Source organism: Pseudomyrmex gracilis, unplaced genomic scaffold (assembly GCF_002006095.1).
Source record: "Pseudomyrmex gracilis isolate BER0280 unplaced genomic scaffold, ASM200609v1 scaffold_50, whole genome shotgun sequence".
NCBI classification, from domain to species: Eukaryota; Metazoa; Arthropoda; class Insecta; order Hymenoptera; family Formicidae; genus Pseudomyrmex; species Pseudomyrmex gracilis.
In genome coordinates this window covers 806,736-826,044 of record NW_018020634.1, presented here as the reverse complement: position 1 = coordinate 826,044, position 19,309 = coordinate 806,736, and the positions used below count along the sequence as shown (strand labels likewise).

The window sequence follows — 19,309 nt, the reverse complement described above, 5'->3', positions numbered from 1 at the left end:
TGCCGGCGAAAAAAAGCTTTTTCAGCGAGACTGCGCGCGGAGCAGCCGAAAGAGTAGCCGGGACTCTGGAGGAACAGTGTTCGCAATTCGCCGTCGTTCGCGCATCGAATTACGATCCCCCTTCGCACGCCTCCGATCGCAATTAATAGTTTTTAGCGGGATTCGCGAAACTGGATTTTCGCCTGCTCTTAAATGCAACCGCCGCGCTTCGTGTGTGCTTTCTTTTGCGGCAAAATGTATCTCCTCTACATTCTCGTTTCGCGAGTTTAATTAAATTAAAATAAATTAACGCATGTGCGAGAAGCATTGTTACGTTAATTAAATATCAAATATCTATATAATGTTAAATAAAATATACTTTCAAAAAATAGAAAAAAATATACAGAACCAATAAAAATATAAATCGCACATTTTTGTGTGAAACATGACGCGAAAATACAAAAACTCAGATCTATTTCGCGCTTTCTATTCCGCGTCTAGCGCAAGTTTTTGTTTTTGTTTTCTATTTTTCTGCCAATCAATATTCATATCCCGTTCAAGAATTAGTAGAGAAACGAGAAAATGCACTACCAGCGCCGCGTGTTTATTTCGACGCCTCCGCCGAGGTTCTTTATCGTCTGGGAAATTTCATTAGTACGGTAAAATTCATCTTCCTTTTCGCGCTTGGCGCTCCATGGTCGTGTCTATGCCCGCTGCTTTTATCCCGCTGCAAGCTTGCAGCGGGGAAAAAGGCGGCGGAGAGACGCGCGCGCGTCGTTAACGCCGCGCGGCATTTAATTGGATCGCGCCGAGAGTCGTCCTCTTTTTAACGCGACGCGTCGATTTTTCGGCGAGACGGATTTCCCACCCGGCGTGACCGCCCGTGAAATTACTCATCGGAAGAAGAGAGAGAGAGAGAGAGAAAGAAAAAAAAGACGATTAACCGCTGCCATATCTCATTGCGATCTCACAGCGTCGTCGTTTCCGCCACTCGTGCACGCACAGATGCAAGACGTATTTTTCTCGTGCCGATATTACGGTTGGAAATCCGCTCCTTGTGTCGCGCGAGGTTGGCTTAATTAAATTATTTTATTTAATAATTCCGCTCTTGATTAATTAATTAAGTTTTTTAAACGAGTTAGTATTAGAACAGTTTATTTTAGATGGAAAAATGTGTAATGTGAAAAAAAAACTTGCAAATTATTTTAAATCGTCGCGACTGAACCGGATCTGATTAATTCTCTTCGCGCAATTTCCAACGACGAAGTTCTAGTTCCGTACAAGTTAGAGTCCGTACAAGTGTTCGACATAATATCAGCGACAATGGAAATATCATTGGATCAGTGGAATAGCGCAAGTAGATTTTTTTTTTCTCGCTTGCAATCGTCCATTGAATGTAGCAAAGAGATCTTTTTGGCGCATCACGATCGACCGATGATCGTTTGATGATTCGAAAACTGTGCCGCGGTTAGCGTCTCGGTGGTCGGGTATCGATCGCACATTCCTACGCCTCGCCGCAGCAGGTAGATCTGTCTCGCTATTCTTTCCGCACAGGCGACGACGAAGGGTATAGAATGAAGGGTAGCACGTGCGAACCGTTGTTAGTTTATTTTTTTTTTTACTCTTTGGTTTCCCGTGAGGGGTTAGAAACACGATGCCGCAAAAGAAGACGGTATAAATCACGAAGCCCGAATTAAGGCATATTACACTCGAATCCTGCTATTTTCCGTATTTTTGAAGTAAAATAAAAATAAAACTTTCCGATGTCTCTGTTCTGCGGGCCGTGTAATCCTTTGTTGTGGGATACAAAACTTTTACGGCATAACCCGACGTCCCGGCGGATTCTTATTACTCCGCAAACCAGCTATTTGTCTTGTTCCTTCACGGTTAGACATCTGTAATCCGTCCCGGAGAAAAGGGCCCACGGACAAAAGGTATAGCAAAATTTGGGAGTCATATGGTCGGCGGTGGCCGTGGCTACCTGGACGAGGAGCCACCCCGGAGCGCGCGCTCGCTTCTGTTCCTTTCGCCGAGGAAAAAGAAAACCATCATTCGCCGCCCATGGCTTTTCTCGCGGATCACAGCACGGCAGTAAATAGATACGAGTCGATGGCTCAGAAGTAAAGCCAATAAGCTCAGAGCGCGCGCTTCGGGATAAACAGAAAAAGAGAAAAAAGAAGAACGAAAGATAGAAGTAGGATGCTGCCGCTGCCACCCTCCGGATGGGGAAACTGCCCTCCGTGGCAGTAATATCGCCACCATAATCGCAATTCCGACGGCGTAGTCTCGGATAGGGAGGTTAGCGGGAAGTCTGTACGAAGACTTTCACGCGAGGGATGAGAGAGAGAGAGAAAGGGGAGGACGTTACGAACTTTTAGTCCGAGGGGTTCGCGGATCTTAATATATATTGAGCTCTTCTCGTATACCGGGGGTTAACCCTCGCCCTTGGGGTGAGGTTGCATCGACAGGCACGTAGGGGCTGATTCTTCTCTTCGTCGAGCTACGTGCATTCGGACCGCTCGCTCTTTTCTCTCACGACGGACACGTACCGCATCCAGACGCGATCGAACTTGTGTCCCTCCTTTCTTCTCCCCTTGTTCTTACCGTCACTTAGCCGACACCTTGGCAGAATCGACGCTAATTGCGATCGCAATAAAATTACGTCGCGTAGAAAATTATTAGAAAATTAAATTTAACATAATGTAAAGTGATTTTAATTAACGCGTGTATTAATAATACACGTTGCAGCGTATATTAATGTTATGTATATAAATAATATTCAATTGTAAATATTATATTATCACACAATCAATATTGTGTTGTGTACGCGAGGAAAATAAATTTATTCTTAATATCCCATTTAACCTTGTTCTTCGCATCCGCGGATGTGGAGGCAACGACGTGAGAAAAAAGTCGATTACCATTTTTGGAAAATACGTAAAGAGGCAAATTTAATGAGCGTCCCGTCATTACACCCTCTTTCTCTCTCTCTCTCTTATAGGAAGTTCATTAACTCGTGGAATGGTGGGTGGCCGTTTTAAACACAATGGTACAGATATCGTCCGCGATACAATGCAGCGTCCCGGACGAGGGTGGCTCGTCGTCCGTTACGGGCGAACAAGTGCACATATGTGTGTCCCCGGGCAGGGCGGCCATCCCTCCGGACGGACACGGCGTAAAGCAGGCGGAGGACGTTGGTTACGCCACGCGCCAATCGAAAACTTTATGTAACCGTTTATTCCGCGCACCCCAAAATCCGATATAACCGTATTTCGGGGGCGAAAGATTGGCCAGGAAGGCCGTTTAAGGAGGCATTTCCACGACTCCTCGGCACTTAACCGAGATTTCCCTTCCTCTTTCTAGCTTTCGTAGAAACGCATACGCGAATATATACGCGTGTATGTATGCGCGCGCGAAAGAAGGGTGGAAAAGATCGTCGGTGAAAATAAGGATCTCGGGAGGGAGAGAAGGTGTCGGATGAGAATTTATTTCTGGATTATTTCCCAGGGTCGGAGGGAAATGCCGCGTGGGTTGGGGCATCTTCCTTCCGAGAAAAGGACAAATCGTTCTCCACCGCGGGATCGAAACGCTGCGTCCGGGAGAAGCAATTTCCAACCCGCGAGATTTACGACGCGAAGATCAACTCCCTCTCGCCTCTCTCACGCGCGAGGAATCGCGCGAAATTCGGCTATCCGACGCCCGATGTTTCTATTTGCCACGCCGGGACGAAATTGTATCGGGAGGGGGAGGAAGAAATGGTAACGTCTCTCTCTCTCTCTCTCTCCTGCTTCGTGAGGAAATTTTATCTGTGACGCAAAAAAAGTTCTCAACGACAAAAAGTCACTCTCTTGATACACAGGCAATGACTGAGAAAAAAAAAAACATCTGTTGGCAATTCTAAATTTACATCATCGGGCGCGCGTATTTTCCGTGAGAATTCGCATAATCGTCTGTCGCGTATCGAGTCGCGAATGTGTTTACAGAAAGAGAACGAGATTATAATACTTAATGAGCGGGCGTTATGCCAGCTTCATTAAGATCCTCGCCGTGCCAAGAGTTTTTTTTTTTTTTTTTTTTTTTCCAACATCCATGATTATTTTAGAGAAACGGGTTTTCGAGAGTGCGCCGCCTTTTTATTCGTCGTCGATGTAGCTTGCTACTCGTCGTCGAGCGACCGACGACAGCTCGTACGTCTTGCGATAACCACCGATCCGTAATGAGCCTAACCGTCGTCGTAATATTTCGAGTTGGCACTGCGGCCGGCGTCGTCAGCGTCGCGTGTCAAAAGGGCTGAACGCCCCCCTTGACGAGACAGCGCGCGTCACGCGGTAACGAGAAGGGCTGAACGAGGCCACGTGGATTGAACCAGACAGGCTTGAATTTCCCCAGCGGGTCTTCTCCGCCCGACGATTTTAGAAAGAACGAAACCGAACTGATTTCGATCAGTTCAATTAATTAATGATCATAGATACGCGAAAGACGTGAAAAAATCGCGTACCCTTAAAAAGAATATTTTTACAATCCATTGCAGTGTAACTGGAAACAAGCAATTGTTTAGATCAAAATGTTATTTTGTTTCTACGTTCGGTAAAAATGCACAAATTCAAATTTTTTATTTAATAAACTTTATTCTAAATATTTTAGCTTCGCGATATCTTAATTGTGATCTTCCATCCTCGCAATTACGAGGCAATGTCAATACACACCCTAATCGCGACGCGTATACTCGTCACTATTTTCTCAAACGCGCCTTGCGTAGGGGTGGCCGCCCTCCGCATGGTTTTATGCTAATTCGAACGTTCACACTTGGCCCCGCTTCAGCCCGGTTAGACGACGGAGGAAGCGCCGGCTTTATAAAATCGTCACGAATTAGCCAGAGGGTCCGCGCTCTCTATCTATCTATCTCTCTCTCTCGCGCCGGTCGGGGGGTTGGAGTTTAATATCGAAAGGACCCGGTCGCGCGCGTCGAGCTGTGCCGACTCTCCACGCACGCCCCTGGACCTGTCAGTTTGACGTATCGCAGTCGCAGGAATCCATTATATAGTCAATTACTCCTCGTGATAGGGAACGCGCAACGGACTGCCGTTCTCTCTCTTTCTCTCTCCTCCTTTCCCCGACCTCCTCGGTGCATTCACGCCGAGCTCCGATCGCACAAATACATGCGCGCAAATTCGTTCCACGCGCGCGGAACTCGCTGATCAAGTGGAGGATGCGGATTCGAATGCATCACAAACGATTACCTTTTGCTAAATACACCGGCGCAAAGTTGGCGCCGCGTTTTGGAGATTTTAAAATATGCTCTAAGAAAAAAAATTGTTCGCGATCGATTCAACGCGTGTCGTATATCTCGCAGATCTAATCCGGTCAGTCGTTAATCCAACCGGAGTCCGTCCCTTATCTTGTACATTTCCCCGCCGTGACATTTCGACGACTGTCTTGTGTGTCTCGCAGGAAAGTTCGGCCAACTTTAATAAGACTTAGAAACAAGCCTATATAACGGGGAAGAGGGACTCGGGGAATCTCCGCCGTCGCCATCGCCGTTTCCTTCTCGCCCACCCTCCATTTTGTACCGTCAATATATTCCGCTCTGTCCTCCCTCCTTCTTCTCCTCCTCACCCTTCTTCCTCCCCGAGTCCATTATCACTGATCCTGCGGTACGAAATTCTCGTGGAAAGACGCGCGTGGTACCACCGAGATTTCAGATGAAAGCGCATTAAGCTGCGAACACACACATACACACAAATACCGCCCGATTCCACGAGATACACGAACGCGTTCGTATATATATATATATCCGCGCACGATGAACGGCACGAAGGCATCGAGGAGGAAACGAGGAGCGAGGAGCCCACTCGAGGACTCGCGTCAATAAACACAGTCTCGTCTAACGACGCGATTCGCATGACGGATATACAGATCTGAAGGTGAAAGAGAGAGAGAGAGAGAGGTAGAAGAGGGACACACACACCGAGCGCGAGGGAGGAAGAAGAAAGGCGACTGTGCGTGCAGAATGAGAGAAAGAGAGAAGAAAGAGACAGAGCACGACGAGAACAAGAAGACACTGGATGGAAAGAGAGAGGCAGAAGGAGCGGCAAGATGAAGAAGAAGAGAAGGAGAAGGAGGAACGAATGCGGAGGCAACGGCCTGCAGAGGCCCCGAAGGCCGTTCACATGAATACCAGTCTTTCCATTAGTACTCGAATGGAGCGGAGAGAGAGAGAGAGAGAGAGAGAGAGAGCCGCGCCGCGGCCCAGGTCTCATCTCGATGCATGATCGATACTCGCAGATCCAATCTTTAGCCGGGCAGCCTCGCGATGCCAGGCCGCGGACCACCGCGAGATACAAATGTAAACCGGGGGTACACCGCCGCTTAACCCTTGTGTGTTACTCTCTCTTTCTATTTCTTTCTCTCTCGTTGCGCGTGTGTGTCTTATATCAGGTACGGAGGACGATATCCGGGCGCGGTAACCACCGGAGAGCGAGCGGCCGGTCCGACTCTCTCTCTTTCTAAAGGGTCGTTAAACACGATCTCCTTAAGATCTCTCTCCCCGGTCCTGGCTCGGTCTATAAACGAACTCGTACACCGATACCGATCGGGATGTATCGGGGGACCCTAGACGCGGGACCTCGCCCTTTGTACACGTCGTCGTGTAAACGCGCGGGGAAAAACGAACTTCTTTACTCGCGGCAGAGAATATGGCACAGAATTTCCAGATCGGCACTGGCAGCGCGACGTCACATATCCTACGCGATAAGTGATAAGGTAGCAGAGAGTTCGATCGGGGAATTTGTGTTTCTCTGATGTGCGATCGCGCGCCGCTCGAAACGATTCAATACGTGAGTATCGTTTCGTTCGATATTCGCGCTCGTTAGAAAGAATTCGCGCTGCTTCATGTGACGCGCTTCTCGATGAAACGTACGTGCGTTTGGTGACAGATCGCAATTGCGCATCCAGAATTTTATGCGATCGAACTTGACGGAAAGACCGAGTTCTCCGAGTAACATTTTCATTCGATGTTCCTTGCAATTTTTTTTGTTTTGTTTAAAGCACGTAAAAAAGTCTCAATCTCCTCGTGTGAGTCAATGACGAAACGAAAAAAGAAAAAAAAAAAAAATACTACGATAAAAAACATTTGTCGGATCTACTGCGAATACAATTTTCCCTCCTTCTTTTTCTCCCTCTGTCCATTTCTCACACGCACACGTACGACACAAATATATATCTTTTATTACACTGTAATTCCAACTTCCTCACTTTCGTCACGCGTATAGTTGAAGCTCGCCTTCGAAGCGAGCAACAAGCTGACGTAGACGTAGAATAGCTTTCCTCGAGAAGGGTGGGATCTGATACGTGTTGTCGATACGACGTGACGCCGGGAAATCGTGAAGGATCGCGCGACGAAAGGAAGGATCGATCAGTCGCGTCCGCTCGGACGAACGGACTCCTTGCTCTCGCACCTCCCTCATCCCTCTTTCCTCCCTCTTTTGTCGGCGCGCTCTGTCAGGCTTTTCCAAATTGACTTTCGCTCCGACTGTCACTTCTATTCCGCTTCCTCCGTACGACCCTCGGCTACCAAAGAACGCTTGGTATGCGCGTCTCGCTTCGAAGAAAAAGCCTTCCCTTCTCCTCCTCCTCCTCCTCCTCCTCTCTCTCTCTCTCTCTCTTATCACTATTCGATAGGCTCCTTATTTCGGAGCAACGTCAGTTCTCTGCGGAATGAATCATCGATCCTGCGTGCGTGTGGATTTTCGTTTCGCGCACGTATGCGAGCGGCATACCAAGGGAGGAGGGGGAGCAGGGAGACTTAGAAATACAGTCACTCTCGGGGTTCTCTCGTAGCTCTCTCGTGCTGGCTCAGAAGGTCCTTTGAGGGGTAGAGAGAAGTGCACGATGCGGATCCGACCGCTCGACCCTCCGACAAATTGGCAATCCAGTGAAGAGAGAGAGAGAGAGAGAGAGAGAGAGAGAGAGAGAAACTGTCAAGGGTCGGTCGGTTGCGTTTCGATCCGCTCGAATCGTTATTCCTCCTTTCATGCGTCGCGTTAGATATCGTTCGGTTAGCGATTGCGAGGCACTTGAGCTGTTACGAGCTAGTTCGCCTCCCGTACGAAACTTGAATGCGCAAAGAAAAGTTGTGCCTCACGAAAAACTTACATTTATTTGCTACAACTTATATATTTCTAACGAAGATCTCAGGGATCGCGGATAATGGGTATTAAATGGCATTTTAATTGCCAGTGCCGTTGCGTTTAAGTAGAATAATAATATTAATCAGCAGAACGTTACAATGTGACAATGGCGCGTCTAATAATCCCCAATTATTTCGACTCTCGCATGTGGACACAGCTGTAACGTTTTCATTAGTTGGATTTTAATCCGCGACCATGCTGGACAAACGAAGAAAGAATGTACACACGATCAATTCTTCGTCCCGAGGACAATTGACGAATTCAATTCCCAACAACTCGCGACGATCCGTTCCACTCGACTGGCGCACTTCCACGCTGACTGTAAAAGTTCTCCGAGGGGGCGGCCGCTCGCACGTGAACTCGCACGGTTGCTTTAACCATTTTCCCTTCCCGTCTCTTCTCTCTCTCTCTCTCTCTCTTTCTCTCATCTTTGTATCCTGTATCATCCATTTATCTGTCGTCCTCGCGCGCCACGCACGCAGGGTCGATGAAAGGGAGAGACGAGCAGGGCGGAAGAGGAGGAGGCGCGCACCGGTTGCCGCACCCGTGACACTCTCGTGTCTCGCCGTGCGCACCTCCGTCCCTGCTTGCCTTTCCACCCCTTTCTTTCCGCTGTTTTCCCCATAGGCAACGTGGTCACGTACCGGTCGTCATGGAAACCCGCGCCAATCGTGATGGAAACTCAGCGCTGGCACGCGTTCTCTCCCGTCTCCTCTCCCTATCTCGCTTTTCCCCGATCTTCGTTCTCTATTTATCTCTTTCTCTCTCCCTCCCCCTCCTCGCTATAGCGTATTCACATCTCATTCCCTCTCTCCCTCTCTCTCCGTCGTTTCCAAATTATCTCTCGCCCCATCGTGCTCCTTACCGCGCCCGGCGACCTCTCTATCCTGTTCCTCTGATCATCCCCGAAACCCTCCGTCGTCGCATCCTCGCTTCGCCGGTCGCCCAGTCTCGTTAGTTTAACCCACGCGCGCCGAATCGTAATGGGAAACGTACAGATGCATTAGGACAGGCTTTGCCATCCTAATAGATATCTCGTCGGCAAGCAGGACGCGTTCTGAAAGGCATCGCCGCACTTTTCGGATTCTCCGTCAGCTTTTCTTTTTTTTTTCTTTTTTTATCGACCCCTCTCTCGCGAGGGTTGAAATTATGATGAAAATGCGGGCGCTTTCTTTTCACCCATCGGGGTAAAACCCCGTCATCTGACGTTTGATTTCCATTGCGATCAACTTTGCGATCGACAAACTGTGTTGAAAATTCGCTCGTGTATACGCGCGCCGGTTTCACGTACATACGTAGCCGCGACGCATCGCTAACATCGTTGAACACAGGTCAGATCGATAAAGACGACACACGATCGCGCGGCAAAGAAACGCACGTACACGGTCGGCGAGTGTATATACCACATCGGCCATGCAAGCGGAGCTCGCAACCTGGCTCACGTACAATTGGCGTCGTAAAATGCGACGACGTGTGTACGGTTGCTTCCTCTTGTGGCGGTCTCTCCGCGTTTGACCTTTTCCGAAACGCGACTTCTCGACCTCTTCGCCCAGCCCCGTATTCGCCGCACGCGATCCCATTAATTCATCGTGAATTCGAGATCCGTCAAAAGGGAGGATAGAGAGATCATAAGGTCCAGATTTATGGGCCGCGATGCGGCGAGCCTACCTGCGCGTCGCGGTGGGTCGCCCGTCCTCACCTGGGAGGAAACAGATGGCAAACGTGGGGTTTTTCGTATTCACCGGGGATCCCCGCCTTTATGATTTTAATTCCTAGAAACTGCTTTTTCGGAGACGAGACCGCATCTTCGCCGAGATGTACGTACGTTTCTCGAATACGTCCGTCGCGCGCGGCCTGAAAGCTAAAAGATCGACGGGTAGGGACGACGATTTCTGTCATCTCGACGGATGACGAGACAGGAATATTCCGAAAGCTTTCCTTCCATGTCTTACACGTCGAACTCCCAACACAAAAGGCGGTCGTGGAAAGATAATTCTGTGTCGATGTGTGTTTCGAAATTGTTCTCATCTACGTATAGAGAGCGAGCGTTATTTTCTACATCTGTTTGGAATATCTCTCTTATGTCTATCTTATCAACAGCGAAATGTGTAATTTCGGAATATTTCGCTTCGAACGCAGGAAGAAGCGCGCGATACGAAAAGACCCGGTCTGTTTACTGAGCGCGCGATCGATCGCGTATAATAAAGCGATCGGCACGCTTCGTATTTATTTATTTGCACGTAATCGCTCGACATGACAGTTCGATGACAGTGTATATCAAATGCCCAAATTTCTGGTCAGGGAGGGTCGATAACACCGGGAATCAATATTTACACAAGACGGTCTATATGCAGTTCTCGCTGCTGCAGAGCACAAGGGCGAGAGAGAACAGGCTTTTATTAATCCTCGTGAAAACGGAAGGCGATGGAGATTGACACGCGTGTATGTAGTACGCAATGTGCCGCGCGCGCGTGTGCGGTTCCCAGGAATGGTCGGTCTCCTGTTATGTCGCGCCGAGTTTGCGACCCGGTCTACACACTTAGGCTAGGTCAGCTTGTGTTCGCGATCAACGAGAGATCGATTCATCAATTATACGGACGGACGGACGGACCTTCGCATAATGATCCCGACATTTCTCAGAATGAAATTCATTTTCGGTTCAGAGAAATTTTTGAATTTCCGAGTGAAACAGCGCGCGTCCTTTGACAAAAATACTTACGATTTATGATTCCTCGGTTCGCTTTTCGAATATTTTAATTATTAATGTAACGTTTCAAGTTCGAAGCCCCGGGAATATATACTTTGCGGCCACGGCAAATATTTGCTCGATGATACAAACCCGCTTGCTCGAGCGAGCGTAATCGCTCGAGCACGTCGTAGTCAGCAAATCGTCATCGTCGGAGGCCTCGTCGCCATCTGTCGCGAAATCTCACCCTCTCTATGCAGAAATAAACACACACCGCCCGGATATAGATATTGCGGTCGCGGAGAAAACGAAGCGCAATCACGTTTCGCGCTGAATGGCACGTGTCTCGACAATCATGCAGATTCGTGCGGAGAATGGTCGTGATTTAAAAATTAAATCTTAATCGGACGGAATTCGAGAGAGAAAGAGAGAGAGACAGAGAGAGAGAGAGAGAGAGAGAGAAGAGCCCACACACGCGTCGAGATCGCAGACACGCACGCGGAGAGACAGATACGCGGACACATATGTGTCCTCGAACTGGATGGTCCATGGTTCTCCCCTCCTTCTTGTCTCTCTCTCTCTCTCTTTCTCTCTCTCTTTCAGTTTGTTCGCCTGAAATATCTCAGCCAGTTAAAACGCTATCAGTTCTAATAAACGATCATTCGTCTGTTTCGTTCTCCCGACGTCGTTAATGTCGGGGGAAGACGATGGCGGAGGCAGAAGGAAGAAGAACAACTTTTTTTTTTCTTTAACCTGCACAGTCACCCGGTGTATGTTCGCGCGAGGAAAGAAAGAGAGAAAGAGATCGGCGATTCCGAGAGATCGACGGCGATGATCGGCCGACGAGCGAGCGCGCGATGACGATCACCATCTCCTCGCGCGCGGGTCAATGTCACTCTCAATAAATAGATAACGCCGCGCGTGTATCGTCGGTGTGAATCACCCGAGTCATCCCCGTGGTTAAGCAGATAAGACGATCTCCCGTTACAAGGGAACAAAGGGGCGATTATCGAGAATCGGAATTATGAGGATCGCGCGATTCATTAATGCGGCTTAATCTCTCGCCCGATCCAGTCGTCGCGTTATCTCGAATTTATATACACGTAACATGATTTACAGTAACCGGGGGGGTCGTGTTGCGTAATACGATCTGATAAGCGGACCGCATCTCTCAGTGGGTTAACACCTCTGAAATTGGATGCTCGATGAGAGGATGAAAAATATGATTTAATACAATCATTTTGACTTCTCTCTTCTCTCGGTTCCCTTATTTACAGTCAGTTTTCATAAGATTCTGAGAGAATTCCTGTCATCGCAACTAAAACTTGCGTGCCTGCGCCAATTTATTTTTTTACTATCGAGAAAAAAAAACGACATTTACTCCCTTGCTATTTTATTATACTCGTTGTCGATTGAAGATTCAAATCATCCGATTCGATTACAATCGAGTCAGAGGCGCCTTAATCCAGCGTCATAAAAAAAAAAAAAAAAAAATCGACGGTGTCGATCGACATTTGTCGATTCTCTCTCGCTTCGGAAAAAAAAATCCTGTAAAATGCCTGGCGCGCGCGGCGGAAAAAATCATGCATTATTTGTCAAAGCGCGCGCACGGTGGCGGCGCGCTTTTGAAAAAGTCGATAGTAATCCAGCCGCGAGGTCATAAAACGCGGAAAAAAGCCCCTTCTCCCCCTTCCTCCTTTTCCTCCCGTGAAAGGGGGAGGAAAAGAAGTGCGCGCCGGGAGTGATTAATCCCGTGGAAACGGCTCGCTGCGCCGAGCGCGACTCGTGTGACCGATGGCGCGTACCAGAATAATCCACCGAGGTGGTTCCATTCAATCATTCGGCTCGTGGGATTAATTCCGAGGGATTAGCATTAATTTCGTTCCTCGCCGCGCGAGGAGGTCGGTCCCAACTGTCTTCTGAGTACGTACGTTTAGAGGAAGAAGATATGGCGCCGAAAGTGAAAACGGAATTCCAGATATTTCCCGATGTCGTTTTGACGCGACGACGACGTCGAGAATTTCTGTTCCCCTGTTTTGAACACCGATCGCGTTAGAGACATCGCGTGTTCAATGAGCGAAGGAAACACGCTTTAGAGACTTCTATGTAGTTTTCCGGCAAAATCACATTGTTATCTGATCTTTTATTAAGCTTGTTGTCGCGACAAAATGAAAGAAATCAATCAATTTTTATATTCTGCCAATCTAATAATCGTCCCGCGTTTCTCGCGTTTTAATAAACGATACTTCATATCAATATTTTCGTTGTTATTTCATCCGTCATGTCACGCAGAAGTCCTTTATCGCGATATTATTTATTTAACTATAAAATAACCGCGCGATTTCTATTCGCGTGCGGCACGAAGAAGAAAGAATTTACGAAGCGAATTCCTGAAGGTTGGCGATTTTCTGCGCAAACTCTTCAGAAATCACTCGCGAGGATGAGAACCGAAGACAAATAATTGGATTGGCTTCCGTGTAATTAGTATGCGGGATTTAACGAACGCGAAAAATGCTTCGGGAAGTTATACGAACGCAAAGTTTATTACGCGCCTGATCGCGTCGTTCCTCTTCTTCTTCTCATCTTTGCATCCACGCGGTCGGTTTTTCTTAATTACGATCAGATTAAGCGGCAAATTTCCTTTCGAGAAAAAAAACGAAGTAAAATTTACACACGCGAGCTTTGACCACCGGATATATTATGATTAATTTTTAATAGATAGAAGGAAAAAAGACGATCGCGGAGTTTATTATTAGGTACATAAGAAAATTGCGCATGAGGATGCCCGCTCATCCGCGAGAGCGGTGGATTTTAATCCAGAAATGTTTAACGATCGCGTTCCGCGAGCAATGTCGATTTTTCACGTAATTTTGTGCGATAACAAAAAACGATAAAAAAAAAAAAAAAAATTTTCTCCAATTCTCAATAGTTACGCAAGGGACGAAAGTGAAACGAACGAAAATAAATTAGATTTTTTACGAGAGACGCGCGCTCCACGCGCTCATTTGATATTGAATTTTACGGCTCTCATCACACTTTATCTTATCACGTTACATCTATTCCGACCATATTTGTCTCGTTTAAATATATGGCAGCCCGACCTTAATACCTCATAAATAAATCGACTCATATCCATAATTTGTCTCTCTCGCAACCGTTTGAATATAAAAACTGCATCTTTTCATTTCAAACGGATTTAAATTCCGCTCGAATATAATCGTCAATTTTTAATTACGAGACGCGCGACCATTAATAGAGACGCGCACACGTGAAAAAGAAAAAAAAATAAGAAAAACTATTGCGAGGTTTTTGCAAAATGTGCACCGACTGTGGATGTCTGCAATTAAAAGATTCGGGCGGTTTTGTTTCTGCGCGCCGCGCCGCGGTTTGATGAAAAATCTGTAATCGATACTTTTCGTTCGATACCCGCATGCAAAAGAGGTTCCTTGATTATACGGGGTAGTCCCGGTGTACGCGCCGCCTCGGTGACACTTTACGAGTGAACGCGGCGCGCGGCCGTTTTGCAATTCGAGAACTCGCCGACGCGTTTCCGTGAGAACGAGTTTTACTATTTCCCGCGCGCGTTACTCGCGCTCGATATCCCGCGTCGTTAAACGATCGCGTCCAAGTTCACAATAAAACACATCCCCGTGATGTCGAATCGTTTCGTCATCACATCGACGAGCGTGAAAATTTCTTCGGAAATGGAACGATCAGGAAAATACGAACGTTTGAAATACAACCACAAAAAACAATTCCTAAGTTGCGGGAAAAAGAAATTGTTTGAACATATATATATATATATTTATATCGCGTTTAGATTTCTCGTGAGATTACATTCCACTTAAATCTCTGATGTAAACAAAAAATTAGAGACATTTTAAAAACGTCACAGTGGACACGCGTGTGTGATGTTACTTGAGACACTGTAATACTTTTACGATGATTATTCCACGGGAATGTGTGGTTGTGCGCGTCTCTTATTATCGACAATAACGCTCCCAAACACGATTTGTCAGAAGATCGGTATGCATGATCGCATCGTACAACATAGTCAACGTTTCGTTATCGTTCGCGTCGTCCGATATCGTTTGTGTGACACAAGAGACGATAAATCGACGTGAAAGCGAACGCTGGAGAATCGTTTACTCGGAAAAGAAGCGGAAATGCGATTGCGTTAGCGCGAAATCGATTGTCTCGATTGGCAAAGTTGTATCGTAAACGCGCGTGTTCGCCGGTTTAGAGAGACGCAAGGTAAGCGAGAATCGCTCGTAGAGAGGCGCGAGAGAAAAAGAAGGAAGGATACAAGTACGTCTCGAATTTCCGAACTCGAAGTGATAAGCGCCGCGGTGACGAGCGACGAAGAGAATGCACAATGTCTCTTCTCTCTTTGCGTGTGTGTGTGTGTGTGTGTGTATCACAGAGGTACAGTTTGGAAAGAAGGGGAGAGAGCGGATAAAAATCCGAATAAAAAAAGCGGTATCGCCGATAATACCGATCTCAAATGATCAATATGCCGCGTGCAGACAGTCTCTCTGGAATTACGACACCACAGGAGCGATGAAGATGTTTTTAAATGCTAGACGCGCGGCGGGTCAATACCGATGAGGCGCGCGCGCGCGATCAATGGGATCTCCTATAACGTAACGCACACGTAACGTGAAGGGGAAAATAAATCAGGTGCTTATCTGGCTAATAAATATTTAGCTAATAGCCCGTTAGTCTATTTCAGATACGGTCCGAAAGTAACCCGATATTTATTTGCCGCTCGACGTCGTAAAATGTTCACAGCTGCGTTACGTGGTTCTTGCGTGTGCTCTGTGAAGGAGGGAAGATCGTACGTGTGCGTATGTATGTGTGTGTCCCTTCTTTCCGTATTTAATTGTCCGCGAGATATAAAATCGGATGTGAATGTACACATTCGCGCGCGCTTTAATGCTGCGTCGAGTTTTGTGGCGTCCGAAATGTTTTTTTTTTTTGTTTTTGTTGCGCGCATAATCTGGACGAGACAAACGTTGTCTTAGAGAACTGTACATTATGCGCTCATTGACGTCGATTATGTTCTCGCGGGTCTCGTGTCGCGTTCCGGGAAGGCAGGTTTTCTGAGGAGGAGTCTGCGAAGAGGAGACACGGTTACCACGAGTCACATATCGCTACGTGACGCCCTTAGAATTTCGCATTCGGGGAGCGCATTTAGATGCAGATACGGGCGCGGTTAAAGAGCCGGAGTCACAGCGAAGGAGGAAGAGAGAAGCAGCGTTGGAGAAGATGAGGAGGAGAAGGAAGGAGAGGGAAGGAGAGGTCCCCGCTGGTAAAAAGAAGCGGTAAGAGAAGAGATAAAAGGGGAACGAGGAAGAGAAACCGCCGGCGGAGAGAGGGACGGCGAGAGAAGAAGGGGGAGGGAGGATGAAAGACGAGGATGGATGAAGATGAAGGAAGCGGAAGATGAAACGGTCAGATAGAAGCCTGAGTGCCACGTGCGAACCGAGAAGCAGGCAGGTCTTTTCGCCGGAACTGCGACCGCGATCAGCCACGTTTCATCAGCTGCAAGATGAACTCGGCTACCATGAGCATCCAACGGGAGCGGAATGGCAAAAGAGGACGCGTTTTTTCTTTTCTTCTTTTTTTTCTTTTTTGAACTTTTCGGCAGTCGAGTTCCGCAATACTTCTGGCGATCTCGCGATTCGCGAGCAACTTTTTTTTGTGAAAAATTTCGGAACGTTATTATTGTTTTGTGGAATAATCGCCGCGTGTTTTGTTGAAGCTTTGTTTTTTGTTCGACAATTTAACGAGGACGTGACGAATGACAATTTAGAGACGGATTTTCTATCGACGGTTTGAAGTAGATTTTTCCTCCGGTCGAGGTCTCGATAATTCACAATCGATCGGGGAATCTATATAAGAGGAATTAAGTCCGGAATTAAGACTATCGGTTCTTTTTATCTTCGTGGAGAGATAAATCTCACTGCGCGCCTATTTGAGACTTATTAACGTGGATTTTTTTTTTCCCGATGTCTTCGGAAAGTCTTCGACGAGGCTTGTAAACGCCCTCGAACTCTCCTCATCCCGCCTCCGTGCGCACCGGTCGTTCAATAATTTACTTTAACGAGACACCGAGCATAAAAGTACACAGCGAACAGTATTTTCCGAAAATTGTCCCATCATTGTTTATTAGACTTTCTAAATTGTCGATGTCCTCCGCCCGTTCTTCCCTCACAATCGATCGTTGTATTAGAAAACGAGCTCCGCGCGCGCGGAGCATCGAATGAACGATAAATTTTTCCGGGTGAAAAAGACGACGCGAGATCTCCCCGAGATAGCGGAGGAGCCACCGTGGTGCTCACCTTCTACGTGGAAAGAAGAAGAAGAGACCGTTATTCTCAATGGACCAATGGGGGCCTCTGTGTTTCTCGCCTTCCCATTAAACCGCGCGCGCGTCGCGTCGCGTCGCGTCTCGCGTCCCATTTCGCCCGCGTTTCTCCTATTCATAGAATAAATTCGACGAAACGCGAGACGACGAAATCGATCCGATTTTCAGCGGTCGTTATTGGAGAAGAAATCCGACTCGGAGCGATTGCGAAGACCGCCACATCCGCGGAAATATCCTGAAAGATATCGAACCTAAGCGCGTAGCTTGCGCGCGTTAACGGAAATAGCTTTTCCACACGTTGAACTTCGGAAACCACTTCGACTTCTCCGTCGATTTTCGCAGCGAAGTGCAAGTCGATATTCCTCTTAAGGTGAGCACACGCGCGCGAGAGAGAGAGAGAGAGAGAGAGAGAAAGAAATTTCTTCATTTCGAGCAGCCATGATCGGGTTACGACTTCTCAAGCATGGAAATTAGCCTCGAAGTAAGGCGACCGGAGCGAAATCGAAGAGCGCTGTTTACAGTTTCTCTCGAATAACTCATCCATATCAAAAAAAAACTTTCTTTTTCTCTTTCCTGATGTTTTGTGAAATCTTATAATTAAATATAATACACCTACACACACTTTCGACGGCAGGTCTATCCGCATCTTTTATCGAAAGTCGCGGATAAGAGACATATAGAACAGTAATAAAGAGGGAGAGAGAGAGAGAGAGAGAAAAAACTTCGAAGAGCGTATATCTTCGGCCCTTGATGCGAGTTTTGACCCTCGCCAACCACGCCGGCATCAAAGCGTCTTTTCGCTCTGTGTGCCCACACACTCACCCTGTGCCTCACCCATCCCTCGTTGGCTTGTTCAAATACTCCGAGCTAATTCCGTTTGCTTGTATATTAATAACCGCCCCGCTATCAGCTGTAACGGCGCGTATTTATCGCGCGTTCCGGGGAGGATATTAATGGCGATTGAAGAAGAGTGATTAGAGTTACGTTAAGAGCATCCACAAAGACGGCGCCGCAAATATACCACGTGACCCTTCTCTCTCTCTCTCTCTCTGTGCGATAGATCTATAAATAAACTCTCTCGTCTCTCTCTTTGGCTTAATTAAAACTCACGAGGTGTATCTCTGACTGTCTTAACTGATGCGAGAAGAAACGCGAGAGAAGTCGACGTGTGTTCTCGCCAAACAACTTACACTTGTTTTCGTACGGGGAAAAATAATGTTTTACAACACTTTTCTCCGCTCTCTCTCTCTCCGTCGCCACAAACATATCATCTTTATGATTGTTACGGCGAGATAAACGATGTGGTTCCGCTAATTGGAACCCGCAGCTTCCCAAGCTAAATTATTCATCATCCCCGGAGACAAATTTCCTGTCACGTGTGATCGAAGCTAATGGCGTGCGTGAGAGAAACGCGCGCGCGAGCGCTAATCCCCGTCCGAGAGAACTGATTAGGTCGTGGGGCACACGAGAGTCGTGAAAGCACTCTCGTTTTTATCGATCTTGCTTTCGGACGCGGCGACGTGGCACATCCCTCCGAGGAGAAAGAAAGAGAGAGGATCGCACGGGGAAGCGGATCAATCTGGACTGGCCTAAGAGGATTCTCGGGGCCCTCGGACAACATTCTTCTTGCGGCGTGAAGGAAAAGCCGCACGTGAATTCCTCGAACACCCGGGAAAGGAACATCCCGCGTTATCCGCACGAGGATCGGGCAATGGACAAATCTTGTCTCCGCCGCGCGTCCGATCGACGAAACGCGTGTGAAATTCCACAATTCGGAAGTCTCGACCGGGAAATTCTAAATGAGAAAGACGAGCGAAAGATGACGCGACGTTTCTGAAATCGGAAGTTAAGAGCGCGCAATCTCGAATGTTCTATAAATATGTGACGATCCGCAAAGTTCTATTTACCTAAAATAAGAGGAACACGATGTGTCAGTAGACGCCGACGACGACGACGACGACGACGACGACAGTGTCAGGCATAGGCGTTAACACTCGGCGCTAAATGCGCGGTGAAAATACGGACCTTTGACTTTGGGAGGAACTTTAAAGGGGCTCGTAGGTGTAACTAATGTCGTAGCCGTTT

General features: G+C 47.5%; 1 protein-coding gene across 7 annotated transcripts in view; it reads right to left on the bottom strand.

Moving 5' to 3' along the window:
* The window catches only part of LOC109853572 (ephrin type-B receptor 1-B), a 94,532-nt gene that overhangs the window by 18,068 nt on the left and 57,155 nt on the right, over positions 1-19,309 (bottom strand). The window lies entirely within an intron of this gene.